The sequence below is a fragment of the Sander vitreus genome, chromosome 1, assembly GCF_031162955.1.
Source record: "Sander vitreus isolate 19-12246 chromosome 1, sanVit1, whole genome shotgun sequence".
NCBI lineage: Eukaryota > Metazoa > Chordata > Actinopteri > Perciformes > Percidae > Sander > Sander vitreus.
Window position 1 is genome coordinate 838,166 of NC_135855.1, and position 16,264 is coordinate 854,429.

The 16,264-nt window shown below is 39.7% G+C and overlaps 1 protein-coding gene across 2 annotated transcripts in view; it reads right to left on the bottom strand.

Moving 5' to 3' along the window:
- ntrk3b (neurotrophic tyrosine kinase, receptor, type 3b) overlaps positions 1-16,264 on the bottom strand; it is a 223,950-nt gene that overhangs the window by 161,854 nt on the left and 45,832 nt on the right. The window lies entirely within an intron of this gene.

The following is a 16,264-nucleotide window of genomic DNA, read 5'->3' on the forward strand; positions in this document are numbered from 1 at the left end:
GAACTCAGTGTAAATTTATGAATACGCTGATTCAATTTGGAATGCTTGTTTGCTCTCCCAAACCTCCACGTCTGGGAAATAAGCCTTGCTATATGCCCTGTTTAACCACCTCCTCTAATGTGTTCTTCTCTGTTGTAGAGCTGCAGTTTTGTTTGTTTTTTATGAAAAAGTCACTTTTTTCTACATTGGAAAAAATCCATTACCGCCACTCCAGAATAATACCTTGAAAACCAAGCAGTCTGCATGATCAAACACCAGTTTGGTTTACACACTGTAGCAACACAGAAACTGGCACAGCAACATGTTCGATGGTCCGTTTCCCACACTAAAGAATGATTTCATGTGGTGCATTGTGGGTGGTAAGGTTGTTTTTTTTAAATGGTGGGGGGAGTCTACTACAAAATCTAATGTTAGAGGGAGATCCTGAAGTACCCTACACCTCCTCATCAGCTATCCCCCACAATCACATGGCTCCAGCTCTGGCAGAGCAGAGCGGCAGGCCAGCCTGTGGGAGGAAATCAGGTTCACGCAACCTTTGCCCACAGAGCATTGCCAACTTTCAATTTACCACACTTGGAAAGCAGGAACACGACCACACAGAGCACAGTGGGCAGGAACCGAGTGTGAGTATGATTTCAGCTGAATTACTGTTGATTCAAGGGTGGATTCTGCATTGCTATGTGCATCCAGTGCCAGTATGTATAGCATACGCATATGCATTATTTGATGATAATGAAGGCTCGCTGGAATAAACGACATTGGTCATCAAAGGGTATAGTTTAGGAGGTAGTCCTCCTCCAGGGCAATGCCCAACTTGAGAAAGGATGGGTAGAAATAAACAGCCGTTATGCAATTCTTAAAGAATCAAGTCATCCGGTGACTCCCACAGAAGCAAAATATTTATGGTAGCCGACATTACTGAATAGCAGGCCGTGGTATTTCAATACATTAATGATAATAAATAATAATCTTCATGGTGCATTGTTTTTTTTCCCTTGACGGTCGTAAATATAGACCTCGTGTGCAGCTAATCCAGTTAATACAGCAATAACTTCAGCCAATCAAATTGATTGTTTACTGTGCTTAGACAGTTTGCAAGAGAGAACAACAGCATAAGAGAGCACTTCGGCTCGCCACGGAGCACCAACACGTGCATAAGAATGACACTAACTCCATTCAAACCAAGATACAAACTAATAGCAGGGCAGCCAGAGGCCCATTTCTCTCACTAGGAAAGGAAGTAGCAATATATATTTAAAACATTATGAGGGGAAAAGGAGCTGCTCAAAAGCTCTGTTTGCACTTTTCTTTATTTAGAAGATTCTGTCTTGTTTTCTTTTACTTGAATATAGACCATCGGTTCATTGGGCTAGCATGGCTTTTATTCATGGTAAAGATAGCAATTTGTTTTTCTATACAAGTTCAATGTGTCTCTATGTTAAAAGTATCCTATCCTACGAATATTAACAATATTGTTGAAATGCTCTAGAAAAGTACATTGTTGATTTTATTTGACAGACGTAGGGGTTGGCTAGAGGACGCCACTCAGACTACATGAGGTTCAGACCAAAGCTGGGAGAACATTTTAGTAACCGGACCTCTGTGAATTTTCATTGAATATCCCTGCTGTATTCCTTTTCAGAAATCCAAAGACAGATGGATATATTTTCCTTTTGGAAGAGGTAGATGTATTTTAATCACATCCCTCGGCTATTTTAGTTCTCTAACATTTACTTTGATGGCATTAATGAATCACACTATTAGATTTTGATTTCAGAAATTGTAATTACCTTCTTAAAAAGAGACAATCAATGTGTTATATGCATCAAAAAATAACTGCTAAAAATAGACTAGAGGTTTGGCCTTGCTTTAAAAGCTCTACATGCGTATACGAAAAGGCGTTTTATAATAACAAGGCTTTGTTCACATCTACATTCATATATTGTAAATTAAAGATTCTCCAAGATACCAAGTGACAGAGTAAAACAGCTTTAGTAATAGCAGGCATATTACTTTGTAATAAAAGCTCTGAAGAGGTACATTTTCTTTTTTTCTAACCAAAGAAGTTATTTATTTTTTGCAGAAAAGATTAGCTCAGTGGATTCTGTTTTTTAAAGGGGTGATAGAATGATTATATAGGGTATTTTACACTGTTCCTTAAGGTCTCCTAATAGGGGATGTAACATTGGTTGGGCTGAAAATTGCCCGAATGCTATTTTATTAGGTCCTTAACTACCCTGTGAATATGGCTCTATTTGGAACAAGAGCTTTTCTTCCAAATATGGTCTGCTCATGAATATTTAGATGAGCTGTGCGCTGATTGGTTTGAGTGAAACCCATAGAAACACATTGGAGACGAGACAGCAGGTCTCATATTTTAGACACTGCAAAGTTATACATTGTTTGTCAGGCTATTTCGTTATTAAATTCACTTCTGAGACTTTTTTAAGCGAGAAATCAACAATATAAAGCTCAAATATGGGCCGTTTTACGAACATTGATGGCTAATTGCAAATTTAGTAAGACGTGTCAGACTTTAGGAGCTCCACACAGTCTGACGAGAAAACGGCAACCTCCATACCCAGTGAAAGTCACCGGTTCTGGGTTACTGGACGACCGGGGCTCAGGGCTCCGTGGAGCTCCGGAGCTGTAAGCTAGGCTATGTGTCCCATTTAATCTGGAGGAAAAGATTGTTGTTACACTTTCGGCATAACTTTCGTATATTTACAGTTTGAATTTCGTCACGCCACTTATATAACATCTACCCCAAAGTCTTATAAAGCTAACAATGGAGTCCGATTTCAATTTAATGAATTTTGTGAACATTAGGGGTTTCGTTAGCTGCTACTGTCCCTTCAATCCTATGAATACAGATCGCAGCTAGTTAGCTTCACTTTCGGCATAATTAAAGTATATTTACAGTTTGAATTTTGTCACGCCACTTATATAACATCTAGTAACCCAGAAACAGTGACTTTGCGCGGGTATGGAGCGCTGCGGGCGTCCCTTCGTGATGGAAATCCAGCTAGCTCACAGCCAGTCTATGAAGTAGGACACACCGGGCGGCGAGGCAGCACCGGCCGCTGTCACGTAGCCTGCTGAGCTCCTGCTGAACTGCGACACACAGTCAGACAAAATTTGCAGTTAGCCATCAATTTTCATAAAACGGCCCATATTTGACCTCTACATAGTTGATTTCTCGCAAAAAAAAATCTCAGAAGTGAATTTAGTAATTAAATAGTAGACCTTTGGAGATCTGCATGACCTAGCTAGATTCAGAAGACTAAGCTGACCTCAGGTCAGTGGTGTAGTCAATGCAAATGTTGGGGCGTGGCAAAGACTAGGATTTGGGATGCTTACGTCAACTTTTAGCTTTGTTGAGATTCGCCCGTTTTCAGCGGCAGTTTCAAAATGTGAGATTTGCATAGTAAAGGGGTATCAATAGGATTTTGAGCTTCTATGTATGTCCTAGTTACCCACCGAACTGTCGTTATTCAACTATGACAAGGTAAAATCGGTTTTGCATTCTATCACCCCTTTAAACCTCTATACACACAAGAAACATTTCACCAATCTACACTTGTATACTTCAATTAAAAATGTATACTGTAAAAATATACTCTATATTGTATAAATAATGCATGAAAAATATATTAAATAAACAAAACAGGTAAGAAGAAAATAAACTTTGTCAAATAAACTCGGTTTTGCATTCTATCACCCCTTTAACAGCATCCTGTTTCATATTCATACTGTTACATACACTCACCCTAAGAGCTCCTCAGTACAACGGAGCATCTCTAATGAAGCATGTAGGTTACAGGAAATATATGTCTCATTACTTTTTCAGAGATTCAACCAGTTTGTTTTGGTTTCAAAATAGCAGCTCTCCAGAATGGTTAGTCCACTTTTCTAACTACTGGGCTATTGCCACCTCAACTTGTTTCATACAACAGTGAAGGGTTATGGTGTTCTTCTATTGATTTTTTTTGCCTTTGAAACCAAGTAAAAGAAAACATTGAATACACACTTAACAATTGACCCGTCTAAGCTATGGCTGCAGAACTCGTCTCATAAAAAAGGTCTCGATTTCAGTCCCTTCAACGGCCAAATGAGTCAAGACAGCACTGTTTGGTTAAAATGACCTCCAGCATTACCCTGGACCCCTCCTGCTTTCTCTGGGATAGAGCATCAGCTAACTGCTTCGAATGTGAATGTAAGATGCTTGACACAGACAGTACATCAGCATTCATTCACACCTTTAAGATCACAACTCTATTTTTACGTGCTGGTGGAAGGGCCAGGCAGAAGAGACTGCAGCAGTCATCTGGATAACGGTTTCATCTCCCAGGCAGCCAGCACCTGAAGTGAATAGGCTACCTAAAAACCTGAACCAGTAACTCTTTCAAAAAGACACAGAAGAAGAAGGAGAAAAGGAAGTTATTTTTAAAGGAATGCCAAAGAAAAAGCAGACAGTTTAAAAGCCTTGACAAGGTAAACCGAGAATAATCAGACTTCTAATTAAAAGGTGGTTGCATGAAAATTGACATTTAGGAATAAAGAAAAGAAAATAAACTAAAATAAAACAAGTAGCCGGGAAGATTTAATGAGTGTGTGTCTCTCCACTTCCTTCTCCCTGTGGGGAGTGACCTTTCCGACTCCCTGGTGACAACGTTCCCTCCAGATTTATTGTGCTTCTCCCTCGGCTGTACTGGAATAAAGGGAGGAGTTGCCTCACCATCCAGACGCTGACCTTTAAGTTGACACAGGTGGGGACAAGCACAGCGCACGACGCCTGGTCGGCCAAGAGCATCAAATGGAGAACTGGACCCAACGGTGGCAGAAATGAGTTGAAAGAACAAGAGCTTGTAGCAGTGCCTTTGTTTATTGACTACATTTCCACCTGGTACTTTGAGTGCAGGATAAATGTGTGTGAGATGAATGTTGTAGTAGGAGAGCTAGAACACTGAATCTTCACACCCAGACACAAGGAGGGATCAAAGGGAGCAGCAGAACAGGAAGTGACTGTTAAAATAACGCTAGTCTATATCGACGATGTTTCATTTCCGAGATTGTTCGGGTGCCGCTGGAATTTCCACCGGATGTCCCTCATTTCAGCCGGATGTCCATCCCCTTCCTCTGTCTCTGTGTTGGCGTTCTAACCTCTGGTGGATTTGTGAGGACTATGGTTAACTGCTCCTCAGATCTCTGCAGGGTAAATCCAGACAGCTAGCTAGACTCTTTAAAAACGCTTGAAATTCCATGCTTTTTGGTCTAAACGTCATACCCAAATTAAAAGTGGTACAGCTCCGATATACTTTGACACTCTGGGGTGTGCTTGATATCATTGGAAAGGTAACACTCTCAAGTTTTTGTTAAAAGTTGATTCTAAGCCTTACTGACAGAGTTACAGAGGCTAGAATGGAGGTTTTTTCATTTCCGTCCAAGTCATACATCTGTAAAATGACTAAAATACACTGCTCTTAACCACATCTAGTGAGATACAGACAACACAAGGTCATAGCCACATGTCTCAGCTTACTACAGAAACAATTTGAAGTAAAAAAAACTCAGAAATGGATTCTACATGAATTTCTTTCTACAGAAAGTTCAAAGAAAAAAGCCAAACAAGTGCAAAATACAAAACTTCTCAAATACAAAAACACACCCACATCAATCACACACATACTTGAAATAAATATATACATAGATATATAGAAATAAGTAATTATAAATGGTTCAGGGAGTGCTATGCATTAAAACAGTCCCTGTTTGTGCTTTGAAACAGCTACAGCCATTACAGGGTTAAAAATTCCATCATGTTCATGGGCTCATTTGAATCGCCTCCTTATTGGCTAAAAAGGTAGGAGGGTCTCGTAACATGAAATTATAACTGGCTGAAGCAAATGTCGATCGAAACCCCGTGACCGAGATCGACTGCCGACCTATCATTGGGCTTTCAGCTGGCTATCTCCGGCTCCCGGGAACGGATTGGCTTATGAGAGGTCTTGTTTGATTCACAAGACTTCAGAGAACAGAATGGATGCCCTCATTGGCCGTTAGAAGTCTAGCGTGAGGAGAGAGACAGGATTAGTGTGACTTTCTGTGTTTCTCATCACACTTTGTACGGTGTTAAGTTGACTTGCTGGTCGCCCAGATTCTTTTCTTGAATCCTCTGCATTCAGCATTGAGTTATGTCTGTTATGTTGTATTGTCACTAACCCACTCCGGCTAGCATAGCGGTTGGCGTGCCCTGTTGGCGCTGGTAGCAGAACTCCCATAGGGAAACAGCTCATTTAAGGCAACTAGCGATTCAGTAGACTTGAATATTAATTGTCATATTATTTTATCTTTTTGTGAATAATTGATATTTGTTGTTGCGTAGCCTTGACTAAAAGCTGTCTTTAATTTGAATTTTTTTTTTTTTTGAGATTCATTAAACTTTAATGTTGAAGAGCTTAGAAATGGTGTTAATTAAGCAGTCTTATATTGAGTGTTCATTTCCATTTGTCAACCTTTTTTTCTTCTCTCTCTCTCTCTCTCTCTCTCTCTATATATATATATATATATATATATATATATATACAGGTGATTGAAAATGGGGATCATGTCGTAATCAGCGTCTTAGTATACAGAACAATATGGTATTCCATTAAGGTCCGAGCAACAAGCAGGCCACGAGTCCCAGTAAAGTGAGTGGGGCTATGTAAAAGGTCAATGGTCAAGTACACATACAGTTATCACAGGAAAAAAATATTTGTGGAAAAAAGTATTTGTGGCTGCATATCCGCATTGCATTTTAAACTGCTGATGCACAATCCTGCATCGTGTGACCATTCTTCAATGGCACGCCTTCTCTGCCTGCCTGATCGAGCAGAGCAAGGTCATATTACCACTTCTCAGACGCTTGTAACTGCGAGTGTGTGGGAGAGACCGACACGGAGCAGGCCACAATGAGCAATAAAATTAATGATGTAAATGATAATGAAGCTAACCCAGTACAGTCCCATCACCATGCTGAGATAACACAATTTATTCCTCTAATATAAATCTCCATAGCAGCAATACACAAGATGATGTCCTTTAGATCATTGGCATGGCGGCAATCAGTAGCCTGGTCCTACCAGACTCTGGTCCACTAGCCTGGTCCTACCAGACTCTGGTACATTTCATTTGTACAGAGAGTCTGGCCACTCTCCATTGACAAGTGTTAACTTCCTTGAAGGTGGGTACTCTGTTGAAGTTTAAAACTATTGGATCTACCCAGAGCCACTCTGGAACTGCCATAACCAATCGCTAACGTTTGGTCGTAAGTCATGCGCATGTGCAACAAGAGGGGAGACCGACAACTATTGGCTTATATTTAGCATTAGCATCGCTAGCGTTAGCCTTAGCCAACTCTTTCACCACTAACGGAGTGAGCTGGAAAATCTAACTTTTCCTGGGGAGGAGGGCCACAATATCATGGCCACCAGCTTTAACTTCTGGATATTCGGCAGTGTTGCCACAACAGACCGAATGCCTTCGCTCGCATCTAGCGTACGACCTCAACGTCATCGTTCTCGAACCGCCAAATATTTGGTCTGAGAAAACCCAAGAATATACCGCGAACCCAGAGTACTGAAGGGAAATGAAAACTGAGTGGAAGTACGTAGGTGGGCGGAGCCAGGCTAGCAATGCAGGGCATACAGCACAAAACCTTCAGTGGCACCAGGTGTGTGTGTGTGTGTGTGTGTGTGTGTGTGTGTGTGTGTGTGTGTGTGTGTAATCTCAAAGCACATTCTGAAGGAGATGAAGGGCGTTTTCGCACGTGTAACTTGTTGGTTTTGTTCCCATTCAGGGGCTAGAATTATACAATTGTTGCATTTGTCCTTTGGTCTGTTTGTGTTCACACGGCAACGTTCAACAGTGGTCCAAGGCATTCTCAAAGTCTTGAACAAATGCCATTTGTGTTCTCACATTGGTCAGAAATGTGACCAGAATAATTCACCTCAGGTCAGATTTCCCTCTTATTTTTTCTTCCGGTTGTTTCCATTGCTGGGTTGATTGCGTTCACACTGCAAATAAACCGCTCCAGGGATTGATTGGTAACATCGGCCCGCTTGCTTTGTCCCACATCCGAGTGTGATTTCTGTGTTCATAATGCCCACATAAGTGGATCTTTGGGGGGAAATGCTCCCGGTTTCAGAAAAAAACTGCTATAAACAAAGCTTCCATACAATTACTATTATCTAAAGACATTTCACTTGTCCCTTTATATCTCTACCATCACATTCAGCAGGTAAGAATAAATCACTAATTGCCAATCAGATGCACATACAGAGAGTCCATTTCTGACACGCGACAAATGATCTCAGGCTATTGAACATCTGCAGAAATACTGACTATAAAAACTATTGCAGGACACTTTTAAAGGGCACTGGTTAAAGAACATTTGGGAAAACAAAATGGAGGATGGGAAAAACACAACTACTACTTTTAAATCAAAAATGTTAAAAGCTACATTAAAGAGACCAGGGGTCTCATTTATAAAACTGTGCGTAGGATCCTTACTAAAAGTGTATGTACCTCCCCAAAAGCCAAAAAACATCCAGATTTATAAAACCATGCGTACGCACACCTGTAAGCAATGTTCCCTTTATAAATCACAGACTACCAACACTGTATTCCATGGAGTCAGACCATCTCCTCCTCCTGCGCTCCGTAACAGACAATGTGACGGTGAGACAGCGCTGATTAAATATTAAGAACAAATTTTTATTAAAGATTTGAGTTGGATTTTACAAGGTGTTTATGGAACAAGTATCACTCAGTCAGTACAAGCGCAAATAGCACTGCTGGATTTAATCTTCACGGTAGCGTGGATGATATGGAGTGAAAAAATGTGCGTGAGGCATCAATACTTGAACATATTACAAGTAATCGTTATTCCCACATTTACTTCCTGCAGTCTGACAGTTCACCACCTCACCATCTGCGTCGCCAATTCCTATTTGGTCTCCAAAATGTGCGTACGCATGGGTCAGAGTTTGCGTGGAGGACCGCACATTCTGCCTTCAAGTTTGTTTTTTAGAAATCACAACCTTTGTGTGGGAGGCATACGCACATTTTCAGCCCCATTTTGTGCGTACGCCATGTTTATAATGAGAGGCCTGGTACCTACTAAGTTAAACTAAAATTAGAAGTATGCTTGTCTAAACCCTTCACATGGCCCAAACCACAGGAGCAGTAATGTAATAAGGCCACAAGCAGTGTGTTCAGTCCAACCCTCACAAATAGTTAAATTGCACAACTAACACTGCCTGTAATATTGTAGGCTACGGATTAGTCCGGATATTGTTTAAAGCGTAGCTTTTTCAATGCGTTTTGGCCTTTCGTCCACAGACAAACTTATTTTAGGTCACTGAAAACAGATCTTTTGGAAAACTCTTGCCACGGTGAAGGTTTTTAGAGACTCAGTTTTCAATGTTGTCATGTTGATGGGGAAAACTGAGTTTTTGGCTTGTAATGTCAGAGTGTGCGCCAGTATCTCCTTTGTGAGGCATCACAAATGAGCCAAATTACGTGCAATGACAGACATGGCCAAAATAGTGCTGATTCTTTCCGCTAACAGGACTTTTTACATGTTTACACATAAATGTACAGATACTCTCGTCTAATGTGCCATTGCAGACAGGTAGTCTTCCAATAACACCTTTTTTCAGGGTTGTGATTGGCCAACATCTTCTTTGCGTGATTTGTCTGCATGGCTTTAGGGTCAAGGTTATAACGCCGCCAGTTGGTCTGACATGCTCTTGACAGCACTTCAATGCTTTTTTAAAACACTGCTTGTTCGGATGGGATAGTTTTTGAGAACAAAAGAGGGAAAAACCTAGACTGGGTAAACCCAGCCCGATCTGCCGGTGATTTGATTTCTCCCTGCAGCTCAGGCTGGAAACCTGTACTTTATCTATCCTGCTTCCATTATAATTTTGCAGGGACCAATCACAAACTGGCTTATCTACCTGGCGCGCTATTGGCGGGTTTAACACGATGACGACAGAGAAGTGACCAAGCAGCTTCTTGTTTACATTCAACATGGCGGCCACTGAAGCACAACAACCGGTTGATGCTGCTGTTGCTGCTACGTCACCTGGATCGTTGGTCTGATTGGTTGAAAGACTATCCAATTGCGTACAGAGTCATTTGAACTATGCCCGTTGATCACGCCTCTTGTGCAGTAGAAAATACAGAGCAGACTCCCCAGACTAATGTTCAATCCTAAAAGATTGAGCTTGGTCTGCTGATAGCCAGATTAGGAAAAGCCCTGTTTTCCTGGGGACTATAGGCCCTAATAAAATAGTTCCTTGCATTACAGGCGTTACCTTCTGTCTACATACAATTGTTTTTATTGGTTCTTTGAAGTAAATATACGCATAAAGCTCTATACATTGATATACATATCACATTACAAATTCTTGATTACATCAACAATCAGTAATATGGACTTTTTTAGTTGTATGTAATATCAGAAAGTATAAACTAATATATTGGCAATCATGTCTCCTCTTCCAGCCTAAACTCTATAACCACCCTGTTCCCATGATGCTGAAGCCTGCAGATAACAAAGAGCTATAACTGGAAAACAGTCTTATTACATTTTGTTTTGTGGTGTTAAATTAAGATGTGAAACTGCCAAAGGAACAATTTTTCCTTGTCATCTGGTAGCTGTATGTTCTTCCACAAATGTGCAAATAAAACTGAGCAAAGTTTGGTGGTACACATTCGGGGTAGTCCAGGGAGCAGAGGTTGGACATGCATGAAGTACAGAAAAGACAGCTTCACATCTCCCCAGCCATTGATGTAATTGTAGATTCTCAGATTTAGCTGAGTATGGTCATTTTCTGCAAAGAATGTGCAAAATATTACTGATTGTTCCTTTAATGTCCCCTTATGGTACTAAAGAGGTTCAAGGCTGTTTCATCAGTTTTATCCAGCCACAACAATTGGTGAGATGGGACTTGCTGCTGAGTCACTGGCGCCAATGAGACAAAAATGCTAATATATTAACTTGATGAGTGATCTGTTTTAAGACAAAACTCCCAAAGAAATATTTATGCACTTATGGGTTAAGTTAGCAAACATTTTCTTCACCCTGTCAAGAAAAAAACGAACAGGGTAAACTCAGAGCCTTTAGAGAATGGTTATATGACTAGATATGACTTGAATATTAACCTAGGAAGAACTGTATTAATGTTTCAATGGGTTTTAATTATTTAGACCATTTTATTATATGTCTTTACACTTTATGTAACAAATAACTCCACCTGAGGTGAATGGAATGTACAACTTTGGGAGGGTATTATCCATGAACCAAATATCTGTCATTTACCCATATAACTCATTTTGAAATTGGAAATATAGTTTCTGGGGCTCCAGCTTAGTCTCCACTGTTTTCCTGGCAACCTCACAGTGAATTCAAGACCAAGAATTAGTCTGACACATAACCCCACATAAAAACGCCATAAAAAGCCCAAAAAATAATCTTAAAAAAAAAGAACAGTTACTAACCTACGCTAACCTATAAAACAGCATTGCATAGTGGTTCTGTGGGATAGTATAGGATTACCCGGTTTCCATTTATGAGGTGAGAGTGGGACAAGAGATGGTCACAGACGAGGTAGAACTGGATGTGTCTCAGTCCAGGGGCGGGTCGAGAGGGCCCCACATTGTAACTGTTGCTGTGAGAAATAAATTGCACTTTATTTTTATACGGTTCTGTAAAAAAAAATCTTCCCAGCCCTTGTCACATGACCTATTAATGTTTCCATGATGACTATCCAAATGTTTGCCTTAAGAGCCCATATAAAATGTGTATTATATTTGGATACACAATTTGTTAAAAATAAAAACAAGTGAAATTAATAATGAATGTTATGCATTTTATTTAGCAAAATGACATTGTGTTGTTCTATCCTATCCAATTCCTTTATCTCTAAGCAGGTTTTCTATGCTGTATTCTTATCAAATCCCCCCCCCCGCCCTTCATTGGTCCTCTGACCACTGGCTGCTTGTAGTACCTGTGGTCTTGAAATCTCAGCTTGTCACACTAATTGCAAATGATTCACAAAAAAGCATCAGCAAGCAGTAAATATAACAGTTTGTTGATTTCCTTCTTGCAAGCACATTATTTCAGAGTGCTGCTCAAATATTTTTGTCATGAGTGTGTGTTACACAGATTTAGTGCTGGAGAGTTAATCACTGTCTGGGGCTTTGCACAATGTATATTTACCTTTATGTCATTCAGCTGGAACTCATCTGAGTTGTCTTGGAAATTAGAGCTTCTGTGTCTCGGTTATAATAGTTTTGAATTTTAATTAGTTTTTATTTCATTGTTATTTCAGTTAGTTTTCAGAGTATGTTTTCTTTCAGAAAGGTTTAGGTTTTATTATGATTTAGATTTAATTTGTTTTTGTTAGAGTCAAAAAATAATTACTCAGAAGTATGCAGTTGCATTAGACATACAAAATACATGGTTAGAAAAAAGCCATGTTTAATGTTAAACCTTTGTGCTCCTTTAGTGTCCGATGTGAAGCAATTATGGCACAGCGCCATCTCATGTCAAGTCCATTCAATTTGTGGTTCAATGTCAAGAGAGATGATGGAAATTGATGCCGTCTCCTTTCTTTCAGTAGTAAAATACTTTAGCTAAAAAACTAAAATGATTTACATTCATGTATATCTTACTTGTATTCATTTTTTTCCTGGCAAATATAGTTTCAGTTTGATTTAGTTTCAGTTTACTAAAAATATTTTTCCCTGCTTATATTCATTTTAGTTTACTATAACAACCCTGAGACACATTAGCAGAATATAGGCTTACTGAACATATTGGCTGCTGCGTGGATTCAATCTCTGCACCTCCTTCATGCACCAACATCCTGCTGATAACAATAAAGAACTCCCTCAGGATTACAAGTACACTGTAATTAGTTTATACAGGTATACTGTACTTATCTTATACAGGTATACTGTAATTAGCTTATACAGGTATACCTTAATTAGCTTTATTTTGAGCTCAAATAAGGTGGCCCCATAGAGGTCACCTCATAATTACACCACTAATGCTTTGACAATAGCCGTTAGGAAAATAAACAAGGCTACAAAAAAAGGATATTAAATATGGCAGAGTTTATTTGTAATGAACCAGGCAGATGTTTCAGTCAGAATATCCAGGCTGGTAGAGCTTGTAAGCTGTGTACTGTACTTCGACATCTGTGAGGCTGCTGTCAGTGCTGTGCTGTGTTTTACACAGTGTTCTGTTGTTGTTGGTTTTACATTTGTGTCTGAATAGTTCATGTAAAAGCTTTACTTGGTTTTGGTTGATTATTGAGGTGTTACCATGTCGACCTTTTGTTTGTTTTTTCCATTTCCTCCAACTTCCAGTCACTATTTCTGGCTATAGTAAATAAGTAAAAAGTCATGGTCCTGATTGGCTCAGTCAACCTCCTATAAATGTGGGTTAATTCACGTCCACATTTATGAGGAGTTCATATGACCTGACACCATCACATCCACTGCAGGTATCGCTTAGCCTGATGGTGAGAAAATGAAAGACCACTTACCATTACAATGATGCATGTTATTAAGTTATTAACATTATTTGCAGTCACCACAAACGGTCACTAAACTGATATTTGCTTTGATATCTGGAAGCTGATTCATATCATCAAATTGGAATTAAAAGAGCATCTCTCTCACTACAGCCCACGTGCACACAGCTTCAACGTGACAGGCCTGCTGTGCCTAGTTACAGTTGCTAACCGGTGATTGGACAATTGCTGTACAATTGTCAAGTAAAAAGGTATGTACTGTAACACAGTAGAAGAATATGAACTGAAAAGAGAGTGTTTAGTGTGAAGTGGTGTTGGTTATAGTCATAAGGTTTACTATAGAGGTGGGAAAAGAAAATTAAAAATCGTATATATTGTGATTTTTCTGTATCACGATACAGCGTATTTTTCTTTCCCCTAGAATAGATGTATTAATTTATTTTTTTACCAATGATTCACCTAAATATTTTGTGTTCATACTGTACCACTGACTACATCATATCTGTTTCCAGCAAAACAGAGTGAAAGCAGAAAATCCCCCAAAAAATACATGTTATGTACTTCTTTACAAATGAAATAAATGTCTGACTGACGTGTGTGTGCATACTTCTTAGAAAACAATATTTTTTTAGAAATGTCTCTTGATATATTGTCTCTATAAGTGTGTTATTCAACTTTTGTTTTTGTTAAAGAAGGAAAATAAAATCTATTGTCCCAGCCCTAGTTTACTCTCTTTAATCTTTAACATGTGTGATCATGAGAACAGCTTTAATTCTCCTCACAAAGGAGCAACCAGTTGAGCATTTGATGCCCGGGCTTTGAGCAGACCTGTCTGACACAAACATCAATGAGGTCGGCCTTCTGAGGCTAAGCTTAGGCATAATAATTAATCTTCTTTGACATCATCATCCTCTGTGTCACCTAGCAACAGTCCATCTGCATTAATGAGACCACAAAAGGAACCTGTCATGGACTGTCTGGGTTAGGGTTCTCACTGGTTACAAGTGCCTCCATGTGGGAGAAGTGAAGATGAAGTGAACTCACTTGATTTATCTTTTTATTTCTATCTGTAGGACAGCATTCATCACATTATTAGCCTGAATTCAACAAGTCCTCCATCCATACAACAATATAGGTTGTTTTTTTCCCTCTAATACACCCACAGAAGCGTTTCATAACTAAGCATTAACATTAACCTAGCAGTGGCAGGAAATGCGACCCACAGGATCATTTTTCTAGGGAGGACAGTCTCCCTGAATCTAAAGAGAATTCCATATAACATGATATCTTTAGTTAAAGAGAAAAAAATTACACTTTCGTGGAAATATTTTACTCTTGGTTTTGCTATAATTGTTTACATTCCCACTTTTATTTAACATTACAACAAAGGGAAAATGCATCATCACCCTCTTACCTAATCTTTTTTTATATCTTTTGCACATCTTGATTCTTTTTAAGTCCCTAACACTGCACAGCAATGATGTTTTTTAGTAAGATTAAGGGAGACAGGGATGAGGAGGTTACATTCATTTACAAAGTATTTCTTTGCAGTCTTGTGTTAGTTAATCCGTCTTCTGGAGATACAATTAAAGAGAAAGGGGGATTCAAATAACTTTCATTAAATGTTGATGAGCTCGATTAGCTCTACCAGTCACCCAACTAGATAAAGAGACAAGCAATACTTTAAAAAAGTCTACACACATACTCCAACACCCAAAAGACAGCTCATAAGACAATGACTCAGACTAGACTTGTCTGTGTTAAATCCAACACATTTTCACTCGCATCACCTAAAATACGGACGCTTGGGCATGTGCCTTTGGTTGTTATTGACGCTTAAAGTCTCCTTTAGTGTCATATCTAAACGCGCTGGGTCGGGACTATTGGCGTCACTTTTGACACTATGGGTCGGATGTACGTTTAACTGACATGCGGCACAATGGGACTGTTTAGGTTTAGGAAAAAATCGTAGGTGGGGTTATAAAATGACTTTATTCAGTGACACGCGGGACAAGAACAGGACATGAACTCCGGTCTCCTGGGTAAAAGTCCTGTGTTGTCTGACCCATCTACCACCCCAAACAAACTATTTTGGGCTTTCATACTACTCGCTACCGTTGTCGCTCTTAATACTACGTCATCTTACAGCGCCGCTCCTCTGCTCCTTCATACATCCATGGGTGCGTTCCATTCACATGCTGAAGGGTGCTTTTTGTGATGTATCTGACGCTGAGAGACACTGACCAAGCGTTCGTATTTTACGAGTTGGGAGTGAGAACGGGTTAAGTCCTCTTTACTTTAGCATTGAGATTATGAACTGCTGCTTGCTATCCCACACACACACACACACACACACACACACACACACACACACACACACACACACACACACACGTCTAACAGCAGCCATCCGCAGAAGAGGACCAAACTGCCTCTCAGCTGACAAATGCAAATTGCAAATGGCAATGTGTTCAGGTAAAGAGACTGTGACTGAGTTCCTCACCGTGTTTACTCCTGGAAAATTGGAGAATAACAGGCTGTCATACGGTGACACATCAGCCTTTGTTAAAGAAATTACTTTGCTCTTCGCACAGCTCTCTGATGCTCGGCCTCCTGGACAAATTGTCCATTTGGTGAGTGCAGACTAAATGGAACTGCATCTTTGGCATGTT